The sequence below is a fragment of the Malaclemys terrapin genome, chromosome 2, assembly GCF_027887155.1.
Source record: "Malaclemys terrapin pileata isolate rMalTer1 chromosome 2, rMalTer1.hap1, whole genome shotgun sequence".
In the NCBI taxonomy this organism is placed as follows: Eukaryota; Metazoa; Chordata; order Testudines; family Emydidae; genus Malaclemys; species Malaclemys terrapin.
The window spans coordinates 250,065,041-250,090,941 of record NC_071506.1 but is presented as its reverse complement, the minus strand read 5'-3'; the positions used below and the strand labels follow the sequence as shown (position 1 = coordinate 250,090,941).

The following is a 25,901-nucleotide window of genomic DNA, read 5'->3' as shown; positions in this document are numbered from 1 at the left end:
GTCCAGTTTTGGGCCCACACTACAAGAAGGATGTGGAAAAATTGGAAAGAGTCCAGCGGAGGGCAACAAAAATTATTAGGGGGCTGGAGCACATGAGTTATGAGGAGAGGCTGAGGGAACTGGGATTGTTTAGTCTGCAGAAGAGAAGAATGAGGGGGGATTTGATAGCTGCTTTCAACCAGGGCTGGCTCTAGGATTTTTGCCGCCCAAAGCAAAAACAATTTTGGCCGCCCCTCCCCACCCCCGGTTCTTTAATTACCCCACCCCCGGCCACGCCTCAACTCCGCCACTTCCCAAATCCCCAGCCCTGCCTCCTCCCCCCAGGCTCTCAAGCCTAGGAGGGAGGGAGGGAGGGAGGAGGAGAAGCGGCGCCCGCACCGCGGCCACTCGGAATCTCCCCCCCCCCCAGGTCTGAGAGCCTGGGAGGGAGGGGGAGACTCCGAGTGGCCACGGCGTGGGCGCCGCTTCTCCCCCTCCCTCCCTGGCTCCTAAGCCTGGGAGGGAAGGGGAGTAGCGGCGCGCGAAACGGCCGCTCGGGATCTCCTCCTCCCTCCCAGGTTTGAGAGCCTGGGAGGGAGGGGGAGACCCCGAGCCGCCATGGCGCGCGAAACATCTGATTCACACGCCGCTGCTCCCCCTCCCTCCCAGGCTTGAGAGCTGTCTCGAAATCAGCTGTTTCGCGTGCCGTGGCAGCAGCAGCGGAGGTGAGCTAGGGCGGCCGGAGCACATTTTTAGGGGCAGCATTCTGGCGCCGGCCATGCCGCCCCTAAAAATGTGCCGCCCCAAGCACCAGCTTGTTTTGCTGATGCCTAGAGCCGGCCCTGCTTTCAACTACCTGAAAAGGAGTTCCAAAGAGGATGGATCTAGATTGTTCTCAGTGGTAGCAGATGACAGAACAAGGAGTAATGGTCTCACGTTGCAGTGGGGAGGTTTAGGTTGGATATTAGGAAAAACTTTTTCATTAGGAGGGTGGTAAAGCACTGGAATGGGTTACCTAGGGAGGTGGTGGAATTTCCTTCCTTAGAAGTTTTTAAGGTCAGGCTTGACAAAGCCCTGGCTGGGATGATTTAGTTGGGAATTGGTCCTGCTTTGAGCAGGGGGTTGGACTAGATGACCTCCTGAGGTCCCTTCCAACCCTGATATTCTATGGTTCTATGATTATTTTCTTTCCCCACACAAATGCCACATTTGTTTATATAATTTCTTTTAACAATTTTCTCTATATTAAACTTCACATATTTTCTCATTGCCTGGCTATTTATATATAAAAACCTATGTGCATAATATCATGTGTGCTCATTAGGTCCTAAACAGTCAAGGTCTGTGTTGGTTACTCATGGATGAGGAACCTGAAAAAAATGTGTAGTGGTAAAATGAAAAGTCTACCAGTATGGATAAAAAGTTCATTAAACAGGATGTACACTGTAGAAAACACTCTGTCTACGTTGGTGGTAACGGTGTAGGAAAAAGCAAAGAATGTTTGAAGAATGCCCGTAAGTGTTGATTAATTGAGAGACTCTACCATGATCTGTAAAGATGAGGGCGTGGCACCAAGCTACTATTTGCAGTCAGAACTGGAGCTCAGGATATTTGTTTGACCACCTTTCTGATTATGCAAAACTCCACTTCTAGTCTTGACATGGTTTGACTTACTTTAAAAAGAAAAACAAAACATAAAAAATATAAACACACACAAAAAAATCCAAACCAAAAAAAAAACCCACCGCCGTTGTGGCCAACATTTCCCTAGAGAGAATGGTCAGAAGTCTCACTTGTATACAGTGGGTTAGGGAAACCTTCCTCCCACAACAAAGCAGCTTACTGTTTTTCACAACACAAAACTATTTAATCAGTAATCCAGTTTCCATAAAGCCAGTAACCACTTTCAGTCTGCCTTAAGGATATTGCTTCACTCTTGTATTGAAAAAGTCAGACTGCTTGCTGAAGTTGGAATTTATACTTTTGGAAATGCAATAAACAAATAGCTATTGTCTATTTGGTATTGTTAATCACTCGGGGCAACAGGAATTAATGAACACAACAAATTGGACAACTCCATTCTGAGGTGGGGTATTTCAGATGCATTTATTCCATGTTTTGGAAAACGGGAATCTTGAAACAGCTTCCAGCAATCCCTGTGGATTTTCCTCTAAAATGTGCAATCATATGAGTGGACTATTTTATCAAGGAAAAAGAAGTGATTTTGTTTCTGTTACAGTTTTGAGGTCAGCAGTCTGTTAACGACCTGACAAACTCACCAGTGGATCCAAATGTATTAAAAAAAGAAAAACAGTTGGCACAGTTACATCTGTTACCACTAGCTCAACTGGTACTGCTCTGTTCTTGCCTTTCCCCGGTAGCTGATTGGGGGATAAAAAACAAACCCCAAATTCCTGAAGCTGGGATGGCGGGGGAGGCAAGAGAGCCAACTTCCAGTGGTAATACAGCATATGAGGGGAAGTGCAATGCTGTCATTATTTAAAATAGGGGGGAAAGGGCTCTGATGAAAGCCCTATTTCTAAATAAAGTTGAGCCCCCAAACAAACTGTTATCAGCAATGTCAATATGAAGGAGGAAAAATCCTAATTTGTTTGATAATTATTTGCCTTTTTAAGGAATCTTGCTCTCTTCCTGCTCACTTAACTGTTAGCCAAATATCCCTAGAAATAGTTTTAAAATTGAATCTTAGCTGTTTTTATAAATGAGACTTTAATCTTATAAATATATTACGTTGACTTTATTTTCTATTCTGTGATTAGAAGGAGTGTGTGTGTGTGGGGGGGAAGGGGAAGTACTGTGTGTCTTGTATTTGTTTAATATCCTAAGCAAGACGTATGATAACTTTAAGAAAATTATGAGAAAGGAAAAGGTTGCATTAGAGACCCAGTGGTAGTGTAGTTGTTCTTGGAGCATTTCCATTTAGTTTAGAGTTTTTATTATTTACTAAATCTTTAACCAGCAGAACTGGCTAAATAAAAGTATATCAACCAAAATGGGATTTTTTAAAAAAGATATTTATTTCAAACAATGAAATAATCGAATCTGATCAGATGGTTAATGCGCCAAGTGAATTTGAATAGCAGGTAGTGTACATTTAGCAGTTTTGTGCTGAGAGTTTCTAAAAATAAATAGATTCCCCCAACTCAAAAATCTACCAAACCAAATCACTGCACACACAATTCTCTCCCAGGGGAGAGGCTGAGAGAGAGAACAAACCTCATGTGACAGTTGTTAATCGTATTGCTTAATGCAGTACTGGAAGCCTACAGTGATGAGCTTGATACAAGAACCTATATGGAATAGAAAAACACATTCATTTGGGGAGGACTCGGGTGAAGAGGGTTCTAGGGGTACTGAGGGATGGAAAATTTTATGTGACATGCTGCAAAGGTAGGTTTTATGGAGTCATCTGCTGGTTGTTTAGTATTTTTCTACTGTTGCCTCTTATTAAAAGTACAACCATAGCAATATTTTGTTACAGTTCCTGGGCACAGATGTCTTTTTGTATATTTGAAATTCAAATAAATATAATTCTATGAAGCCACTTTAAAATGACAAACCAAAATAATTTTTCATACATAGTTCCATGTGCTCTTTGTAAAAATATAGCTATAAGGTAGCTTGTGTTTGATGTTTGCAGACTATCATTTTTATTCTCTTTTTCATATATACAAAGTATGTTTATACATACTTAAAACAAAGCAAAACAAAGAAAAAACACACACCACCCCAAAATCACTTATGAAAACTTGCCCTTAAATTTAAAGGATTTCTCATTGTTGTAACAATGGTCTCATACTAACTTTACTTCAGATTAATGAAGAATCCTGACATACATGAGATTGGTTTTGTTATGTAACTGCAAGGTAAAGGACCTAAGACTCTGATTCCATTAATAATAGGTATTAGGGATGTTAGAGCATTTAGGTCATCTAGTCCATTCTCCTGCCAATGCATTACTTTCTCTGAGTGTATTTGCTAGTATTTATTTGACACTAGTTTCCAATGTCTCCAGCAGTGGGACTTGCATCTCTTCCACTGTCAAGTGGATCTTTCTGTCAGGAGGTTTTTCATCATATTCAGTTTAAATTTTATTTCTTATACCAACCTAAATAATTCCTGTCCCTCCTTGCTGCTCACATCATTCAGATACTTGTAAATGCTTATCATGTTCCCTTTAGTTAACACCTATAGTGCTTACCTTCAGGTCCGTATTAGGTTTGGTAACTCTTTTTTGAATTCCCTCCAATTTGACTATATCTTTAAGGACTGACATGCCAAGAACTGAACACAGTATTCCAGATGCAGTCTAAATCACATATTGCTTGATCCTGCCTGGTGCTGAGGACTCAAGCCCGATTCAGCAAAGCACTTAAGTATGTTACTCCTGGGGGAATTCTGTGCCCTCCCCCAAAAGGTGTGCACAGTATTTTAAAATTCTGCAAATTTTATTTGTCAAAATAATACTACATAGTTATGCCAGTTTCAATTATTTTTGTAATTTTATTTCAGAATACCTGTCAGCAAGTATGTCTGTAACAATACAGACACACTCCCAGGAGTAGAGAGTTATAGAAACCCCTATGACAACCCAGTTCTTGTTTCTCTGCCAGCTTCCTCCCTTCCCAGAGCCCAGCTGGCTCCCCCTCCCCCAGCCAATACACCCAAACCCCCTATCCTCCAGAGCCCTGTCGCAGGACACTTCCGGCCCAGATACCCGCATCCCCGTCCCCCCAGAGCCCATCTGTGGGGCCCTCCTTGCCCAGACACCCGCCCCCTACCCCTCAGAGTCCATGGACCCAGAAGGAGAAACAGCCTGATACTTGGTCCCAGGTTTATGTGGAATTTCCTCCTAGCTGTTGTCTCCTTCCCTCGGGGCGTGCTGAGAACTGTAGCTGCCAGGAACCCTCTAGCTCCCTCCCTCTCCCACCCAACAGTGTCTTCTGTATGTGAGCGGGGTGGGCTCTGCCGGGTCCAGAGGCCCTGCAGCACTGCAGCCCATTTCTGTGGGGAAAAGAAATTCTGCGCATACAACACTCGTTTCTGCACAATTCTGCATTGTGCAGTGGAGCAGAATTCCCCCAGGAGAAAGCATTTGCTTACCTTTAAAAAACGAGTCATTCAATGGATGTCACTACTGGTGGCCAATGTTAAGGACCAGAATGTTCAGCATATGGCAGAATCAAGTCCCTAAGAGGGAGTATCTCCATGATGCCCTGTCTCTGATTATGCAGCTCCAAATGACATTGATTTCTTGTTCCATTGCTCAGCTGCCTTGTCTTTTCCACTGTCAGTCATAAATCTCTTTTCTCCCTCTTTTCCACTAGAATATTGTTAAAATTGGGAATTTATTACAACGAAAAAGTATCAAAAGGACCAAGGGAAACCATTATGGTATATCTTTATAGAGTTCCCATGATAACCCTATCCCAGAGTGAGAAAATGACTTCATTTTAAGTGTGAACTGCATGATGATGCCTTTGCTAACTCCTTTATAAAGTGAGATTATGAAAGTATAACAATTTCAAATCAATGAAACATTAGATAGAGATTAATTAAGGTTGGTTAACAATACTGCAATTTTAACATATTTTCTTTTTTCCATCTTTATGATGGGACCTTTGATATTACTTTGGTCCTCTGCCACCAGTGCAGTGGCTCTCAACCTTTCCAGATTACTGTATCCCTTTCAAGAGTCTGATTTGTCTTGCGTATCCCCAAGTTTCACTTCACTTAAAAATTACTGGCTAAAGCAATCAGACATTAAAAATACAAAAGTGTGACACCACACTATTACTGAAAAATTGCTTATTTTCTCATTTTCCCCATATAATTATAAAATAAATCGATTGGAATATAAATATTATACTTACATTTCAGAGTATAGTCTGTAGAGCAGTATAAACAAGATATTGTCTGTCTGAAATCGTAGTTTGTACTGACTTCACTAGTGCTTTTCATGTAGCTTGTTGTAAAACTAGGCAAATATCTAGATAAATTGATGTACCCACTGGAAGACCTTTGCGTACCCCCAGGGTACACGTACCCCTGGTTGAAAACCAATGTTCCAATCTATATATGAATCTTGAAATACACATGTAAGTGGAAAATTGTGTGTGTGTGTACTTTTCTGAGTAACTTACATTGAGGGATGAATGATTTCTAACTTGTATTTGATAAGTGACTGGTTAAAAGTAGAGCTGGCAGAATAATGCAAACTTTTTTTTGTAAATATCTGTTCAAAGTGCTGAACTTGTTTCAGGCACATTCACACTCCTCTTGTGCTTGCTTGTGATGAGCAGGGCATTGCTTGGTCTGGCAAGCAGTAACATAAAAAAAAAAAAAAATAGAAGGGCAAAGGCCCACTACATTAAGGCCTGAGATAGCAGCTAATATGGTGCTGGAAGGTTAAATCTGTATTCTGTAGCCCATAGAGCTAGTTTAAAAGTATTTTATTTAGCAGTAATGTAAGACTTACAGGCCTACATCATGTAAGATATTTAGCTTAAGTAGTTAGCATAAGGCTTTGTGGCCTGTGAGTCTTAGCATAAGTGAGTTGCCCGATGGTGACCCTGAGGACAGGCACTTCAGCACAACCCAAGATAATGCTGGACTGTACGGATGCAGCCTGCAGTGGTGAAGGACCAGAAGGAGAGAAAAAAATGGTCTCAGCAGAGACCATAGTTGAGGAACAGGACAAAGAGATGCCAGAGACCGTGCCTGGATCCCATAACGTTTTTAGGTAGTCATAAACAGCAGACATGGTGGAAACGGCAGCTGAGAAGTTTTGGATGGAGGAAGAATTGGAAGACAAGAGACCCTTTATGTGAGGTATACGGCTTTTTACTATTTGTTTTTTAACTGATTGGGCCTGGCTTTGCAGGCTCAGGCTGGCAGAACAGGTTTTCTTGGGTTATGAACGCTCTAGTTTTTATTGTGAAATAGGTTGCTACAGCACTGCATGAGGGGAGTTTTCCACACTTCCCACATCCCTTACCTGCAATCCACTGAGGTAGCACAAGTGGCAGCTCCTTATCTATTCCACCGCCTACCAGGTTTCGTAGTCTCCTCTACAGTTGGGCACGTGTTTGTACTAAGATGAAAGTATCTTTCACAATGTGCACAGTGTTTGGCTGGACCATGCCATGTGATCAGACTCAAAATAATGGTCAAGATGGTGGGGATGGGAATTCAAGAAGTCAAACAGAAACTTCAATATAGAAGATGTGAAAGCAGGAGAATTTTACTGCAATAAGCCTCAAATAACTTTGTGTATGGTAGCATTGTATCTGACAGCCCATGTATGGGACTATGGCATAGTTAGGTATCTGCTCTTACCTTTCGGTTATCACTTTTTTCATTTGCCTTTCCATTTAATGCACAAAACACAGGCATAAGCATTATTTTAGATCAGGCTGCTATAGAGCCACTATACACAACGGGGTTGGATAATTTCTGCCATACATCTTGCTGCCAGTTAATGCATAGAAAGCTATCTAATGGAGATAATTTATCCTCTCCCTGTTTTCCCAGAATAACCTCAGCAAAGTTTTTGTGAACTCAATCCTAGCTTGGCAATCATATTTTGAAGAAATGCAAATTATCTTGTACCATCAGAGTCAGTTTGGTGAATTGCTGCAACTGATTGCTGATCTGGTTGCAGAAGAAGCCATGCACATTGGTCTGGTTATTAATCCAGTAAAACGGAGCCCCTGGCCATTACTCTCAGGCAGCCTCCAACTCTAGGTTACAGCCAGCTAAGTGTTAATCTGTCCTAATGGGCTATTGAGCAGGTGGTAACCGTCCAACACTTGCATCATAGAGTTCTGGTGGATGTTCAAAAGATGTGGACACTCATATAGCAGCAGCCACTGCTCTTCAGTTCTGGGCTCTTCAGTGTCATCTGTAGAAGTGTCATAACACTGAGATTTCCATAAAGCAGTGGATCTATGAAACCACACTTACATCAACTTTATTGTACAGTGGCAAAACCTGGGCACTGAGGAAGACTGAAGAGAATCAGATAGTTCTCATCATCTGTGTCAGCTGCTCCATAATAAGTGGCAGGACAAGATCAGCAATGAGGATATTTGTAGCTGAACCCAACAACTGCCTTCATCAGCACTGGTTCAGTTTCGGCTACTTTCGTGTTATGGACATATTAGGATAGAAGACCAATGAGTTACAAAGCACATTTATCAAGGAATATTGCTACATGGACAGCGATCATGTTATTGCCAAATGCTTCAGAGGTGTGATAAGTTTGCCAGTGATGGACATAGACTGATCATCCAGCCAGACCATTTTGAGGATCAGCTAGCGATGGATCCAGGTGGTGCTCTATCTTTAAGGAGGCTAATCTCTTCAGGATTTGCCTTACCTTGATGATGATCATAGAAACTCTTTCAGCTTTGCCTTTCAAGAGCTTGTCCTCTAAAATCATCTGTGAGAACTTCAGTGCATGTTTACCAGCCTCACCACCTAGTCTCTCAAACACGGCTTTCCTTTCCCCTTATTGTAATCCTGAATACAGAGATGTTATTGAGGCTCTAAGAGTTTTTATCATATTTAGTTGAGTATTTAACCAATCTCAGAGGAAAGAAAAGGAAATTGAGATAATGGCCTTGATTCTGGCCTCTGCTATGTCTCCTGTACACCATGTCTTTGCTTTAAAAAGTCTGGCATTATGTATCCATTCTATGTACACATCAATGAATTGGCCACAATGATCCCCCAGGATTGCTTCATCATCAGAGTGCCAGCCTTTTCCGCTAGTGTACTTCTGGACTAGATGTGTGGAGGGGTCGGGGTACACAGAACAAGCATGCGTTCCTTTGGTAGCTCCAGCAGAGTCTGGGAAGCCCCCAATTGTTTTGAAATCCCTCAATGTTCTTTGGCATATTGGCCACCTCAATTATGTAACTCTGCAGTACTCCATGGGATGCCATGACAATAACACCCTTGTTGACTTCACTCTCAAGCTGGGTGCCCAAATGATCTGGAATAATTAAATACTTAGCTTTTATAGGGCAATCACCATGCTCTTTTTTCCCCCTAGGGAGAGCATGGTTCTTATGCTGAATTGTCAAGGTGAGCTCCCCATGAAGATACAGAAACGTCACTTCCTCATTTGGAAATTGTTCAGCTACTCCTGCTATCAATCCCAGGTCTTGGACAACTCTGCACCAATCAGTGGTTTGATCCAAAGCAAAAATTGGTGCTCTACTGCTGATCTCATTCTCCACAGATACTGGTAGTTTGCCCTCTTCCAGTGCCTCCCTGGGATGCCTGGGGCACTTGATAATTACTTTTCAGGGGCTCCAAAAGTTATTCATCCGATCAGAGAGCAAGTTTTGATCCTTTAGCCCAACCTCCATCTTGAGAAAATCCTCAGAAATGGTAGTGATTCACAGGGATTTAGATACATTTTCCCACAGTCTCCTCAAAGCCCTATATCTGTGGCATGAATGCAAAAATTCCTGTTGAAGAACAAACCTAATTATTACAAGATTTATGCTTTTTGAGAATTATTATTCATTATGGTAAGTATCATGCCTGAAATTCAAGTTTAAAAAGATAGGGGAAATTTCAGATAGATCAGTGAAATGTCTCACTTATCTGTTATGAGGTGATCCCTAGATTCACACTTATATAGGGTGGGGAAAAAAAGCTCAAATGGAGAAGAAGGGCAGAGGTGGGAATCTAATAGTCAAGATAAAAAGCTCAAAATACAGTACATTAACTGTACAATAGCTGGCACTGCAAAAACTTTAAACATGGTATGCATGTATGTACTACATAATATAGGTATAACTTACTAGAAACTAGTTCATATTACTTGCCTACTATGTTCTATAGTGTGTGTGGCGAGTATCCTGTATGTTATTACTCCTATCCCTTTTGAGAAACCCATTAATACTCTTCCTTCCAGTCAGATGCTTGTTCAGTTTCAGTGAAGCGCAGAAGTAACCTCATTAAGTTGATAAATGATGGTTTAGTTTGATATTGTGAAAACAGTATGTGTAGCAAATCCACATTTGTAAGCTCTTCTCAGCGGATTTGGCACTTCTCATTGACATGTGGCTTCAACAGAATGTTCCTGACTAATTTTTAAAGGTTGTCTTTAATTTTTAAGTTAAAACATGCATTGTAAGTGCTGTGTTTTGAATATTTGCTCTCTTCTTTGCCTGTCTGTATGGATCTTCTATGCATTATGACAAATGTGCTTGCTGCATATTATCCAGCACGGGAAAACTCACTGAAATATGTGCATTGGCTTGTGGTGCACATTTGAGCACAGAGCTCATATGCAGGAGGTGGGCTTTCTCTTTTTTCCTCCTCTCTCCCGCAACTGAGCAAGTACAGCACTCTCTGTATAAGTGTATTGTACCTCTGTGTACAGGCAGGCTGGTCGCTATTGAAAATGTCAGCATTTGCCAGCATCTACTTTAGCATATTCAAGTGGGCTTGCAAAACAACTTGCACTGCTCCCTGTACCCACAATCTGGATATATTCCCAATTCCTGTTAGCTGTATTCATACCAGTATGCACAGGTTTGGTCTGAATACTGAAGAGAAGTGAGATCATTCTTGAGTTTTATAATTCTGTAAGATTTTTGTTAAGCAATTCCTAAAGGCACAGAGTAGGATCAGGACCCCATTATGCTAGAAACACAGAGTAAAAAACAGTCCATGCCTTTAACAAAATGGACTCATTTTCCAAATCTTAATATATTGGTAGGGGAAAAACTCTGATATCTGTTGACAAATGTTAATTTTTTAATGGTAATCATTGTACTAGTTGGCTTCAGTGTAGAGAGCAGGAGAAAAATACCTCAACACAGTCTGCTTGTGCTGTCTTTCTGAATGTTTGTTGTGCTCCTGTGCAAAAATAACAACAAAAAACACCATCCCCTTTTTACTTCAACCACTGTTGCCACAGAATACTCTCTAGCGTCAGAGTCTGTGTAAGTGGCCTGGGCCAAATGTTTGGAGCAGCCCAAAACATTCTACTATTGTTGCTCTCAATTATGTATAATTTTGTGAGCAGTCAGATTATTTTTTGCCACGTGCTTTCTAATAAAACAGTTTGTCCATTTATTAATTAATATTGTTCTCAAAGCTTCCATTAAGACATAATTTTTTCGTCTCATTTTGCTTTTTTTCCCTTTCCCTTTTCCATCATTATGCAGGTATTTGGGAGGGTCTCTCCTTCCTCTTTTTCAGCCTGTCTTTTTGCTAAATGTATACAGGACTCAGAATTGTCACATGCCAATCTCATTGTATGTCAATATCTAAGATAGCACTTATTGGTATATTGGTTCACTAAGCATCTATAATTTTTTACATTTTTGCACTTTGAAGGGGCTGCATCAAAAAGATAAGGGTTTGATACCATGTTTTCTATCTTACATACTATCTTCTGTATAAAATCACTATCCTGGTGATGGCCCAAGGCACATGTTGCACACAGTGGACAAGCATTAGGGATGCTGCATAGTCCAGAAAATAGATCACTGGGTTAAGAGTCATGAGACCTGGGTTCTGTTTCTGGCTCTGCCATTATTTCTATGTGACCTTTGGCAAAAGCACTTTTACCCTGTAACATGAAGATGATAATGCTCACCTACATTTGAAAAGTATTTTGGATGGAAGTTGTTGTTTAACTACCAAGTATAATTTTAGCTGTTGGAGGAGGGGATAATTTATAGGGGAAAAATTGGAAAAGCTTACTTGGGAATAATCCCCAATAGGATTTGGGTGGTGTGGCAGCAGAGGTATGCATGCCCCTTGATAACAGCAAATCAGGCCACTGCATCATCAAAGACAAGAGCATATTCCCTTTTTCTTATACAGGGTGCTAAAGTGTTGCTTAGCAACATGATTCGTTCTAGCTTGAACAACTGCTCTAGCCCATTGAAACTGACAGAGGAACAGAGTTTGAAAGTGAGATCTTTGACTTAAATCTTTCTTGGAGTGGAGTGAGAGCTGAGAAAGCAGGGCCGGCTCTGGCTTTTTTGCCGCTCCAGGCAAAAAAGCCTCCCGCTGCCCCCCGGCGGGAAGTGCGGCCGGGGAGGGCGCCGAGCCCGGCCACGGCCCCGTTCTCCCTGGCCGGAGTGCCGCGAGGAGGGTGGCGAGCTCGGCTGGGGCCCCGCTCTCCCCGACCGGCCGGAGCGCCGGGAGGAGGGCAGAGAGCCGGGAGGAGGGTGGCGAGCCCGGGCGCGGCCCCGCTCTCCCCGACTGGCCGGAGTGCTGGGGGAGGGCGGCGAGCCCGGGCGCGGCCCTGCTCTCCCCAGGTGAGCGCTGCCCCCCTCCAGGTGCCACCCCAAGCACAGGCTTGGAGGGCTGGTGCCTGGAGCCGGCCCTGTGAGAAAGAGAGCAATAGGCAGAATAAAAGAAGAAAAAATGAGAGGAAGAGGAATTAGGAATAGAGAAACAAGGAAACGATAGGTTTTTACAGTAAATAGCAACTGAGAGGAAAGCACAAATGACGAAGACAAACACATGAAAATTTAAGAAGAGAAGTGGGTAGAAAAAGCAGTAAGTGTGATGAACTGGACTTGACATAGACATATCTTACACTTTCTGATCACGTTCAGAGCAAATGCTTGAAGACAGATTTATCCAAAGTGTTTCTGACAGAGGAGGGTCATGACATTACTTTAAGGTAATGACACTGAAATAAACCAGTACAAAATAATTGTGGGATTTGTGTATTTATAATTGTATTTACAAATGCCACTTATAAGAGTTTGTTCCGATACTATCTAATATAGTTACATAAAACAGTTACAATCAATAAAATTGTATAATAGTTTTGATTAAAAAGGAATTTGCAGAACTAATCAGGTATGTATGAAAGTGGGTCTTATCTTATCTGGTTCTACATTAGTTGCCATCCATGTGAAGAAGAGTAATTCTTAAGCACGTTGGCTCCCCCATATTTAAGACAAGCACTGAGTCAATATGTAGCACTAAAAGTGCTCTTGGCTTCGGTGTATAGACATTGCAGCCAAAAATGATAGTCATATTGATTATAGGAATTACAGCTATAGTCAGACATTGGGGTGGGAGGGTAAGGCCAAGCAGAGGTGCTGCTGTCATTCTCTTGGACCTGGCATCACTCCACCATCCAGGCCTCAATTGGCCATCCCCTTTACCTAGCTTGGTGTGCTGGGGGAGGCTTCACATTCCCTCCACCTTCAGCCTCATTCTAATTTGTTCCTATGAACTTGTCCTCTCCCGCCGTTCCCTCTCACCTCACCTTGACCCATAATAATAAATAACATTAGTGGCATAGAGCGAACAAAGCTTGTACCATCGTCATCCTGACCATTTTGCTATTATGCTGTATCCCTTTCCCACACCATTGGCCTGAGGTTGTTGGGTTTTTTCTCCCTCTAGATCATACCATTTGGGACAGGAACTATGTCTTCATATGTGTTTTGAAAGTACCTAGTACATTTATATAAGTAATAATTGTCAGGTAAGGAAGTGATTTTTTGCAGGAGAACTTGGGTGGGCTACAAGAGCGTGAGGTGGAAAGTTGGAAAGTCTAAGAAGAGGTTGAAGAGTTCAGAGTGAGAGGTGATCAACATCTGGACAAGAAGAATTTTCATTGTTCATATCCTTTCCCTCAGTACTGACAATCCCACCTGTGTAAAAATAAGTCAGGAGTCAGCTCCCTTGTCCCAAAAATGAGATTGAAAACTTGAACCCTAAAGACTCAAAATCCAGAAGGCAAATAAAAAGAACCCCACAATTTATTATTTTTTAAAAAATATAATTTTTAATCGAACTGTTCTCTGCAATTGTGAGGGCTAGATATTTACTTTTAAAAAAAGTTGATGCTAAGAATCTCTTGTAATCACCTGACTCCAGGAGTTGCGGCTTTAATAAAAATAGCAAATATCACAAGGCTCACAATAAAACTCTGAGTGTTGGCAACACTTGCCATCTTCACCCTTGCTCCATCATCAACTACCACTCTACTTTCTTCCTCCCTTTTGCCTCTGTGCTTCTCGAATGTGCTGTCTGTTCTCTCATCTTTGACTTTCTTTACTGCTAAATCTCCATTGGATTCTGTCCACCACTGTAATCTGGTTTCTGTCCCCTCATTCCACAGAAACTGCACTCACAAGTCTCTCCCTGGCCACGTCACAAGGTCTCTTCTCCCTCCTGATTCTTTTCAGTCCTTTCACTAGTATCCAAGTGTTTATCACTCCTTTCCGATGGAAATTTACCCTTCCTTAGGCTTCGTGTTTTCCCATGTGTGTCTCTGACTGCAACATTGGTGTAACCTTTTGGGAGATTCCAGCTGTTTTATTGTTATCCCTTGGGGAATGAAGGGGGCATCCTCACTAAGCCTCTCATCTTTTCCCTCTACAACCTATCCCTGGGTGACTTCGTCTGGTTGTAAGACTTTCACTATCACTTGTATACCAGTGGCTAAAAGATTTCTGGTGACCACCTCTTTTCTCCTAAACTTATCCCTCTTCACCAGTTCCTTGGTCAACACTGTAAACTTCACCATCTTCTAATAGTCACAGCCTTGGTGTGTAACTTACACTCATCTCCTCCTTCCCTCACTTCTGCACCATTTCCTGGTGCTTTTTCCTTCACATAACTGAAACATTTTCAACTTCCTTTCCAGTCTTGCCTTGAAACCCTTGTCTAAGTTCTGATTTCTTGTCTGGACTACTATAGCCTCCTCTTTCTCCTTCTCTGACCTCCCAGACACTTGCTCTCATCTCTCTTCAGTGTGTAGCAGATGCGACCACAAAAATATGCTACTTTGTCTACCATTCCGACCACATCCAGCCCCAAGATTAATGATGACTCTTTTTGTCCCTTTACTGTTCCTGGAATTTAGGGATGCTCTTGAAAAATAGTTGAAGTGAGAAGAAATTTAAGGCATGGATGAAGATTTCATCAGAAGTGGAAATGGGATGTGGAGATGTTGTGTGTGGGAACTGTTAGTGTCTAGAGTTTTAATACATTTAATTAAATGTTGACTTACTTCACCTGGTCAGTTTCCTTTCAAAGAGAGTAATAAACAAATGAAATCCATGCCACCTTTATTGATGGCCTGAGGGTCACACTAGCTAATAAGGTAAAATCACATGATGGATTTAATTTTTTTGTTGTAGCTGCAGTCCCAGAATTAGCTGATTTTGAATTTGTGGTGAAGTATACAAGGCATTCCTCAATGCTACTTGCAGTATTCTTAGGGTATGGGATCTAGGTTCAGATTTAAACTATGAAGGGAATGGAAATTTCCACTGTCACAGTTTCCTTGCAGTGAACCATTCTGCCTCCCACATACTATAGTAGTAGTATTTTTACAATCTTATGCAGGATATGCCTGATCCATTTCTTTATCTTGTCATACTGAGACAGAGGCTTAGGTGCAGCTTTAAACTCCTCTCCACAAGTGCATGTGTATCTGTACCATTCCTGTGATTTTTTTCCCCCTCTGTCTTTTTCTCTGAATAATAGGTCTGATAGTAAGCTAGTGTCTGTACCAAAACACTATTGCTGGAATTGTTTACAATAAGAAGTAGTTAGATGAAATCCTGCATATTTGCATTCTAGTTGTAGCTCTGCATTAAAATTCATGACCTGCTGGTTTGTTTCTCAGCCCATCAAAACAAGAAGAAAATTCAGATCCAGAGGGGAATTGCCACTGGGTAACTAAAAATTTTCTCTGGTACATCAGTGACTTGACATAAGTCAAGCAATCCAATGTCTTCTTTTGTTTTGTAGTTTCATATCATGCTCCAGAGTAACACCAGCTGTTTTAATGGTAGTGAGGTAGCAGGTATTTCTGTGCCAGCTAGATTCATTTGTAATCAGCACAGATTTAGCTGCACTAGAAGTCTCGGGGATGTCTACGTTGGATTTTAGTGTTGTCTCCTAAAAATCAAATTGTTTAACTTCCAATTGACATTGACACAATTGGAATGGTATTTTTTTCTCTGTTATCACAGACACTGTTTTAAAAGTTACACATAGACTAGTATGTAATGTTAAGAACTGTAAAGCATATTTGTAAATGGTTAACTAAATCTTTAGATGTGGAATAACAAGGTGTTTAATAGAGATATTTATTTTCAGATACTACATGCAATGGAATATTTTTGGATAGCCGTGCCAATCTGAGTATTCTTCAATAGTGATTTTGATGAGCTAGGAATCTGTCTGTACAAACATGTGAATTCTGGCTGATATTATGAAGGGTTACTATGAAAACCACTGCATCATGAATGCCTCTATGTATGTATATCCAGTACTGTGGAGAGGACCTATGCCAGGTACACACTGGATGTGGGACAATGGGGAATATTTGATGTTAATGATGATGCTTTGACCACACAAATTATGCTAAAGAGTGGCTGCATCCTAAGGGATAACCAGTTTTACCCATCCTCTCTGAAGAAAGGATATTTTTGAGAGCACTGGAAAATTACCAGATATAGCACCGAGAAAGACAGGTGTTAGAAGGAGGACATATAAACTAAAGAGAGACACAGGAACAGGAAGCATTGGGCAGAAGAGAGGAAGGGTACAGAGCAGCTAAGTAGCAAGGTGGAGAAGAGGACGACTTCGTGAGGGAGATGCACCCCAACATGTGGACGCCTGGATCAGGTAGGGGGCCCTGCCTGTCCATGTGAACACAGGTGGTCCTCCAAGGATTCCCCAGGGAAGGGTGAGCTAGTGAGGGGCATTGTGTTTAGGAGGCTTATATTCTATAAGAACTGTGCACTCTTGTGCTGTATCTGTTGAGTGTAAAAGAGCAATGGTGTTAGAATTTGGGCAAAGTGTCGGTCTGTATGTGTTATATGCCTCACAACTGCCACATGCCTCCTGAGAGAGTTGAATAGTAACCCAGAAGGCTCACACCTTGAAGTGCAGTTCTGGGAGAGGGTGTATTTAAGTGTCAGGTGAGTCTGAAGCATCAGCACTGATTCCAAGTGATAGGCAGCTGGACAACAGGTTCTTGTTCTTGCTTTCAGGAGGGACTGCCACACACAGGGTCTGCACTCTGAGAGTGTACCTAGGGACCCTGCAGACTGGGGCAGTGGCTGGGAGGCTTAAAACATCCGGGGATCCAGAGGCTTTGATTCCTGTCACAGCAGTCTGGTTGGCATCTGGCAGGGGATTAGCAAAAAGGGGTCAGCAGTGGGTGAGGGGGAAAAAAAGCAAAGAGCTTTGGATGTTTGTTGTGTTCTGCACAATCTGTACGGTCTTGTGCTTTATATGATTAAGTAAAAGAGCAACAATGTGTTAGACTTCTGTGTAAAATGCCTGTGTGTTATGTTTCACAATTACCATAAGCCTTCGGAGAGAGTTGAACTGTAAACCACAAGGCTCACGCTTTGAGGTGAAGTACTGGGAAATGGTATGTTTAAGTGACTGGGGTATCTTGGGGGTCAGCGCTGGTCTGGGGGCATAAGGGAAATGGGCTGAGGAACTCCATTTCTGTGAAGGGATGTTGGTGCCCAGGAAATGTGCCAGAGAGATTAAGGGAAGAAACAGTGCTGCAACCTGCTGAGAGCACAGGGAGGCGTAAAACACTGGAGAGCCAGGGCTTAGATTCTCCTCACAGTAGTCCAGTGGGTGGCTGTGGCAGGGCGCTCCCAACCAGATCAGTGACAGTGATGTTATAGAAAGTTTGTGTGAATATATTATATGTGTATAGTGGGCCTGATCTTAGTGCTGAAAAACGACTGCTCCCCCTGAATCAGATTGTAGTTTTGGGTGCTCAGCACCTTAGAAAATCAGACCCAATATAACAGTATGTATGTATCATAATGTTTTTTAATTCCATTAGTCTTGCTTTAACAGATAGTTCTGGAGTCTTGCATTTTGTTATTGGCTTTTTGCCTTTCTTGAAAAACTGATGAAGACACATCATGATTTTATTTATAAAATAATTCTTCCAATGCTTACATTTTCCAACTCTCCCTGCTTGTATTGGTCATACAACCTACATTTACGTGAATTTAGAACCAGTTTAATTTCAGTCCTGCCTATAATTTTAATCAGGTTATATTGTTATGTAGTCTTTTCTAAACACTAATTTTTTGCATGCCTAGGAATTATGATGAATGTCATAATTTACGTCTTGATACTGGCTGATGTAACAGTTAAGGAATGCCAAAAGCTGGTGCATGTGGCCTAAGGAACCCCCACAGAATTCTATAATAACAACCTTTGTTTTATTAGAACTGTTGGTATAGAGTTGATGGGAGTAGTTGCATTATTATTTGTGGGTATGTAATATTACAGTGCAGTAATATCTGAGACTATTGGACAGCTCCTGATTGTAAATGAGAACTTGCTGTCAAATGCTACTCTTTTTTGTTTAAGTAGGTAAAAAAGGAAATGAAATAACATTTTTGTAAAAATGTTTGTTCAAGAAGCTTAATGTAATTAAATAATACAATATTTGAAAGGAATCAAAAGCCAGACTGGTAGATTATCACACAGTCAGAAGATTTCTTGAGTAGGCACTGGAAGATATCAGAGAAGGATAAATGTTGTCTCTTAGCTGCCTAACAAAATGATTTTATGATGATTTAAGTGCCATATAAAGTCAGTTGTTAACATTATTTTTGATGAGTTTGAAAGAGAGAATAACCCATAAAAGTTATAAAACAGTTTATGATATTTAGAAAAATCTTTGCACAAAAGAAGGTCAGAGAAATTTTGCACAATTAAGACTGTGTGAAGACTACATAATTTTTCTGAGAAGATTTTATAAAGTGATTTTCTTTTATGTTTGTGTGGAGAATTTGGTTTATTGTCACTAGCAAGTTTTTGTCACTAGGATTCATTTTCCTCTATATTTTTATTTTAAGCAAATTTATTGCTATGAAAGGTGACAAAAATGACAGATCTGAAGTGTGAAGTCTTCCATTATCTTCTGAATGGATACAGTATGGGTAACACTATCTTTTCTCATGCTTCTCTGTTAGTGTGCCTCAACCTTGTTACCATGTTCTGAATACATCTTCTGTAGCAGTGAGAGGTGCTCATTCAGACCACAACTTCTCTAATGGGCCAGCAAGAGTATCAGTGAGTAACAAGTGGTGATGATAGCTTCACAACTTGGATACCTGCTCAGTAGGAATTGAACCTATCATCTTTTATCACATAGGCCACAGGACAACCATCAGATGGTAGCAAATTGCAGTCACTGCAGACAAGGGCTGGATGCCGTTCAGCAACTGAGAGGAAAAAGGTCCTCTGTTTCATCACCAATCCCCTGTGCCATGAAAAATATTTGTAATCTAAGCATTCTTTTCTTTTTACTTCTTTGTTAATGTTAAACCTACACCGCTACCCCGATATAACGCGACCCGATATAACACGAATTCGGATATAGCGTGGCAAAGCAGTGCTCCGGGGAGGGGCAGGGCTGCGCGCTCCGGCGGATCAAAGCAAGTTCGATATAATGTGGTTTCACCTATAACGCGATAAGATTTTTTGGCTCCCGAGGACAGCGTTATACCGGGGTAGAGGTGTACTTACAACATGGTAGGGTGAAGAACCTAAGAAAGAGAAGTGAAAATTTAGGGGTAGTGGTGTGGGATGGGATGGTTTTTTTTTGGTATTACCTTAGCTCCTCATTTGTCTGCTCTATAACAGTGTCACACAGTTTGACATGATGGATAATGAGATTTGCAGAGGTCCAGGATAAGAAGAAAAAATCCCAAGCGTGGCAACGGCTTGGTTGCTGGTATGCTGAGACTACTGCCTGAGACCGCTGAGCAATATTGTCCCATTGTTTCCTTGTCCTCTCTTGTCTGTATCCATCTATTGTCTCTTCTTGTCTTATATGTAGATTGCAAGCTCTTTGGGGGCAAAGAGTATCTTTTTGTTCTGTTTGTACAGCATCTAGCACAGTGTGGTTCTGGATGATGACTAGGCACTATGGTAACACAAATAAATAATACATAACAAAGAACAGGGCTGTTACAAGTCAGAACTAAGATTCTGCATCAGAGTTGTTTTGAAATGCTCACAGTATGTCTGGCTACTGCCAATAAATTTAATTTCTCAGTCTTATTAACATATCAATAATAAACATAACATAAAACAGAAGTTGAAAAAGTTACTTTCTGCATGTATGGAAGTGATTAATCTGGTTCGTGTAAGGGAGAGAATATGGGTGCAAGTTGAAGACAAAAGCTGTATGGTAGTGGTTTTTAAACATTCAAATAATACAGTTTTACTTGTTAGTGGTAGGCATAGTAAGAATCGTTGGGTTGGAGCAATCTTTCTAGAGCAGATTTGTTCTTGTAGCGACAAACACTGTTTCATAAGCAGTTCACTGACAGTATGGTATGCCTATATTGAGACACTCAAGAAAGTTAAGCTGAATTAACTAAAGGTGAGAATTTAAAGCACATTAGTTAAAGTACATTAAAGTAGGTCACTTTAATTCTGAATGTGAGCATCCACACAAGGATTTAATGTGCTTTAATTAATGCACTTTAAATTCACATCTTTAGTTAATGTAGCTTAATTTACCTGAGTATCCCTATGTAGACATGCCCATTGAGTTTTAAGTACGAGAATGCTCTGATGTACTCTCTACTGAAGATACTTTATCAACTGGGAAGCTAACATTACAAATCAGATAAACCTACTGTTTGTGCCATGTGATTTAGGTTAACGGATTTTGCAAATTTTTTTGTTTGCAAGGCTATAAAGACAGACTGATTTTCATTTTGTTTACACTGGAGTAAACTGGGAATAACTTAATTCATTTCAGCAGATGAGATCTGGATCAGGTGCATAAAGTGGATTTTGAATAAGAATACCAGACATAATTTCTTCATTAAAAATTACAAGTAATGTAATCCTGTGTTTTCTGGTGCAACTAATGTCTATTCTGAGAATTAATAGAGTGGTATTTTAAAAAAGATCTACATGTGACTAAAATGTATGAAGTTGAGCCAGAAACAGTGGCAAAATTAGGCCAGACACATGGATGGATTTTAAGTAGCAGGCTGCAACTTTTATTAAACTTAAACAAAGGGGAAGGGCACTACTTGCTCATACCCATACCTTCCTGTATCAGGCGTTTAAATGGTTCCAGGGCAGGAGTTCCAGGGCTCTGACGTATAACTCATAATTTGGGTAGGCTCTTTTCAGCCTCCCCACAGTACTGTCTTTGCTCTGAGTCCTACCCTTTCCCACTCCCCGCGAGGGGGACACTGGGTGCAGAAGGGTGTGGACTTCAGCCCACGAGGACCACAGGGTCTCATATCCCCTGAGCCCAAGGCCCATCACCTAAATCCCAGGTCTTTTTCTTCTAGGAACCATAGATTTTATCCTTTTAACCCACTCTGGAAACCAGCCACAAATTGCACCACATTAATAACTCAACCAAGAACCTCAGTTATCTACTAAGTGCATTCTTGTTTAACCTACTGTAGCTGGAAGGTGCTGTGAGAAAGGTGAAAAACTCCATCATCCAATTGGCCCATGGGAGAAAATTCCTTCCTGACCCCCAAGTGGGCAATTGGCTAGATCTGTAGCAGCTGTCAGGCCAGATTCCCATTTCTATTTCAGGATGAGTAGGGTGATGCTGCTGGAAGAGACTCGCAAGAGGCGCCACATGGCTTCTGCTCCAGCTTAAATCCTGGGAACTGGGGAATGCTGGCCAGTCAGTACCTCTTCCCCCACAACTGGCCAGTGGGTGCAAGAGACTCCAAATAGGGGGAGGAGGAGGAGTTACCTGGTGTCCTTCAGCGAGCATCACCTTTCCTCACTGCTGGGACTATCCCCTTTCATCGCTTGCCCCGTTAAGTTCCTCCACCCTCTGAGGTGGGTGGGTGGCTAGTCTGTTGAACTCTGTTAACAATTTAAACAAATATGCTTTTCACAACTTTCAAATTATAGCTAATGGCTTTTTCCTAGTCTGTTGTGGTAGTCATTTTTCTTTATTTTTTTTAACCTATCGTTGAACTGTGAAGTGAATGGAAAGTTGGGGAAAGCAGCAGGACAGTACTTGCAAACTATCACATGACAAGGAAAACAAAACAAAACAACCACCCTCTTTCCCCCCACCACCTCCAAACAAAAAGCAAACACTTGAGGCCTGATTATCCTGTTACTTATACCAACTTTACACCAATGTAAGTCTAATGACTTTAGTCGATTTACTCTTGATTCACACTGATGTTAGATGAAAACCAGACCTCTTATTGTTTAACAGTGTAATTTGTCTGAATTAGAGCTAGGTGATTAAAAGATTTTTTGGTTTACTGATAATTCCAAAACAAACAAAAAAAACAGGGAAAAGTTGTTTTGGGTTGTGATGAAACAAAAATGAAAATTTTAGAGAATTTTCAGCAAATTGAAAAGTAAACAAAAAAATTGGGTTGAACAAAATTTTTTGATTAACCTGAAATGAAACATTTTATATTGATCATTTTGTAACATTTTTTAAATTAAAATAAATAAAATTAAAGGAAATTTTGAAATGAAAAGTAATTTGAATTGAAAAATCAAAACTTTTGATTGGAACATATCTAAATAAAATGTTTAGATTTTTTTCAGACTTTTTTAGTTTTGTTGTTGTTGACTGAAACAATTTGGCAAAAAATTGACATGAATTTGCAAAATGTTTTGGTGTGCCGAATCTGGATTTTTTGCCCGCAAAAAGCTGCAGTTGAAAAATGTTGCCCAGGCCTAATCTGAACTGATTTTTTTCTTGTATAACAGGAACAAAGTTTGCAGCATTGCAGTTTACAGGCATCAGCTGCTTTTTCAGGTATCAAACACCACAGAACAACATCAACTGTGCACAGTACTCCTCCCTTAATTGTATAAAAGTACAAAATTTCATTTTTCATAAGTCCCTGTCATAATACAGTCATTAAAGTTATCGAAATTGCTATTTTAAATTCACATATTTTAAAACATTTTTATATAGGCAACCAGATTTCTTAGCCTTAAATACCCTTGTTTTTGGGAACATTGAACAAATTGTTTATTAATTAATGGAAAACAGCAAGATGATAACATTGTGTTAAACTGTCAAGTTAGACAATGTTCTACTGTCTCCTCCTCCAAGTGCAATTAATTCCATCTGCAGTTTCTTACAATTCCCTCTGGTACTTGAGAACCAAAATTTTAACTTTCTTAAATCTAAGAACTAATTGTAAATTAATAGCACTCATATGTAATGAAGAAAAGGATTAATGCAGGCCCACACACACTTTTCCTTTTTGATTAAATTTCTGTACTGGATAATTCTCTTAGGACCGGATATCAAGCTGTAAAATGTGTTATTTCCTAGTCAGTGCACAGCATTTATACAGTGACTTCAGAGTTTTCTTTAGCGTACATTATTTGGTTGGGTTTCTAATATCCTCTTTAAGTTGCATTATCTTCCAGTGAAACCTGTTAATCGTTTTGATTAATCACTATTTAATTTGTGTAGAAATCATGAGAATGTTTCCTAATATCTGTGTAGGTTATTGCAAATAAGTTGTCTATGGTGGTGGGGGTTTCTGTTGTGAAAATAACCTGGTTTTGGTAATCCAGTTCAGACTAGTCTGTGTCTCAAGTGTCTTCCAACACCTTAGCGCGCGCGCACACACACACACACACATACACACACACATATATTTCTTTTCAAGAGTTTATGGTTGTATAGTAATCAGTTTTAATATGACTTTTTATCTAGTACCACCATTCCTGGATACCTATGAACATTTGTTCCAGGGATTCCTGGGAGTTACAGTCTAAGATTCTGGGGATTGTAGTTCCCTGCAATGCTATGTAGCCTGGGGAAAAATTCCACCCTGCTGAATGGGTAAGGGGAATAATCTGGGAGCTTCTTATAATGCAGAACATTTGCCATCTTCTCTGAGGGCTTGTACACACTACCACTTATGTCAGTATAACTAGGCCACCCCCTGAGCGACATAAATTACATTGACCCACCATGACTACTGCCACTTGTGGAGGTGGTTTTATTATGGTGACGGGAGAGCTCTTTTCCATCAGCATAGAGCATCTTTACCAGATGTGCTACAGCAGAGCAGCTGCATCGGTGCAGCTGCACCGCTGTAGCACTTCTAGTGTAGACTATCCCAGAGATTGGAGTCAGAGGAAAAGAGAACTCTGAAGAAGTGCTTAGGCTACCAAAAGGATCTTTGCAGTGGAAAACATGAAGTCTACCATCTTTCTATTCTTGAATGCTGTTTTTAAGCTAGTCTTGCTTATATTTTTAATGTCCTATATAAGGGGATATAATAAAATTGGATTATCAGAGGTATCTATCTTATTATTTACTGAAAGATGTTTAACATGTAAAAATGTATCTGCTAATGTTGCATGACATTCTTAAAAGAAAAGGTAATGATTTGGACCTAAAGTTACATTTTTAAGAATACTGATAGTTTATTTATGCTGATTATATCTCTCGTACCCATTAATTAAACTATGTCACTTCTCTCTTTTGATATCCCCACTCTCCCTTAGTTGAACCCTCCTCTCCCCCTGAGTATTCTCATTCAAAGCCCTGCACAACTCTGCCCCAGGCTTCATCTTGGATTTTGCTGTTTAGTATGTCCCCTTGTCCACTTTGCTTCACCAACTAAACCAGCCTTAGGACCATCTTCATTTTTTTCCACTTCCAACTTTCTGCCATCTTTCATGTTGCTCCTCCTGGCCTGAACCATCTCCCAAATCCTAGGGCACCAGACCCCACTGTCTGCTCTTTCAAACCCTCCGAAATACTCACCTCTTCTATGAGGCACACACACCAAAACAAAGAAAAAATATTAGCATGAGAGGGTTGTATACAAAACCACACCAAAGAAAAGTTAAGATATTTCCTTTGTCTGAATCTCTGTGTTGGCTCATTCAGTGTCTGTCTTGCACACTGTAATCTCTCTGAGGCAAAGACTCTCCTGGGATCTGTGTCTTGTGCATAGCCAAGCCTGTTGCTGTCACATAAATATAATATAGTATTGCTTTAATGGCAAGAACTTTTTGTGACATCACTTAGCCTAAAGAGAACTGAGTGGTTTATTGAACGGAATTGTTTAGAAGTTGATTCAGTTTCTAGCCATGTTCCCTCATTTTGCTGTTCAATGAACCATACAAACAAGTTCTTGACAGGGGACCTGTTAAGCTTAATTATAAAAGCTGTTAAATTTTCTCAGTATCAAAGCAAAAACCCCAGTAGTTTATCATAAACGACCATCATAAAAGAACTTCCAGTGGGTTAGAAATGAGAGTGCATCATTCAGTGTTTAACACATGCTTCTCAAAGAAGTGATTAAAGCTGATTTAAGCACCAAAATGTTTCCTAATACCCACAGGCCAGATTCTAGCTCCCTCTCATGCTGCTTTATGTCACTGCAGTGAGACAAAGCAGCCTTAAAACTGTCTAAACTTGCTTTCTAGGGACTCCCCCACTCTGAGGAAGAATTCCTGGGTTGTGAAGCCAATCCTATGCTAAACCTCCTCTAACAGCCACCAGTGTTGGTGTATGCATAAGGAAAGGGGTGAGACTACATGGCCATAACCTACAAGTGATCCTCTGCTGTCAGAATGGCCAGTGGCATCTGGATGTATGCCAGAGCATCTCTGTCTTTCACAGAGAGATGGTTTACATCTACATTTGTGGCTGTCCCCTCACAGACATTCACCAGGGACAGAAAGTCTGGTCTACAGGATCTGGCCTACAGACTTTACAACAACCATCAAAGATTTAGAGTATGAGCCACTCTCAACTACATGGATGCAATGCACTAGCTGATAATTGAGGGTCTATAGCAGACTGAGCCTGGAGAGGATGATCAAGTACTTTAATTGGAAATAGGTGTCTGCACACTTAGATCATGATTGAATACATACATAAATAAAAC

The 25,901-nt window shown here is 40.7% G+C and overlaps 1 protein-coding gene across 2 annotated transcripts in view; it reads left to right on the top strand.

The window, feature by feature from the left end:
• The window catches only part of NEBL (nebulette), a 388,110-nt gene that overhangs the window by 33,190 nt on the left and 329,019 nt on the right, over nt 1-25,901 (top strand). The window lies entirely within an intron of this gene.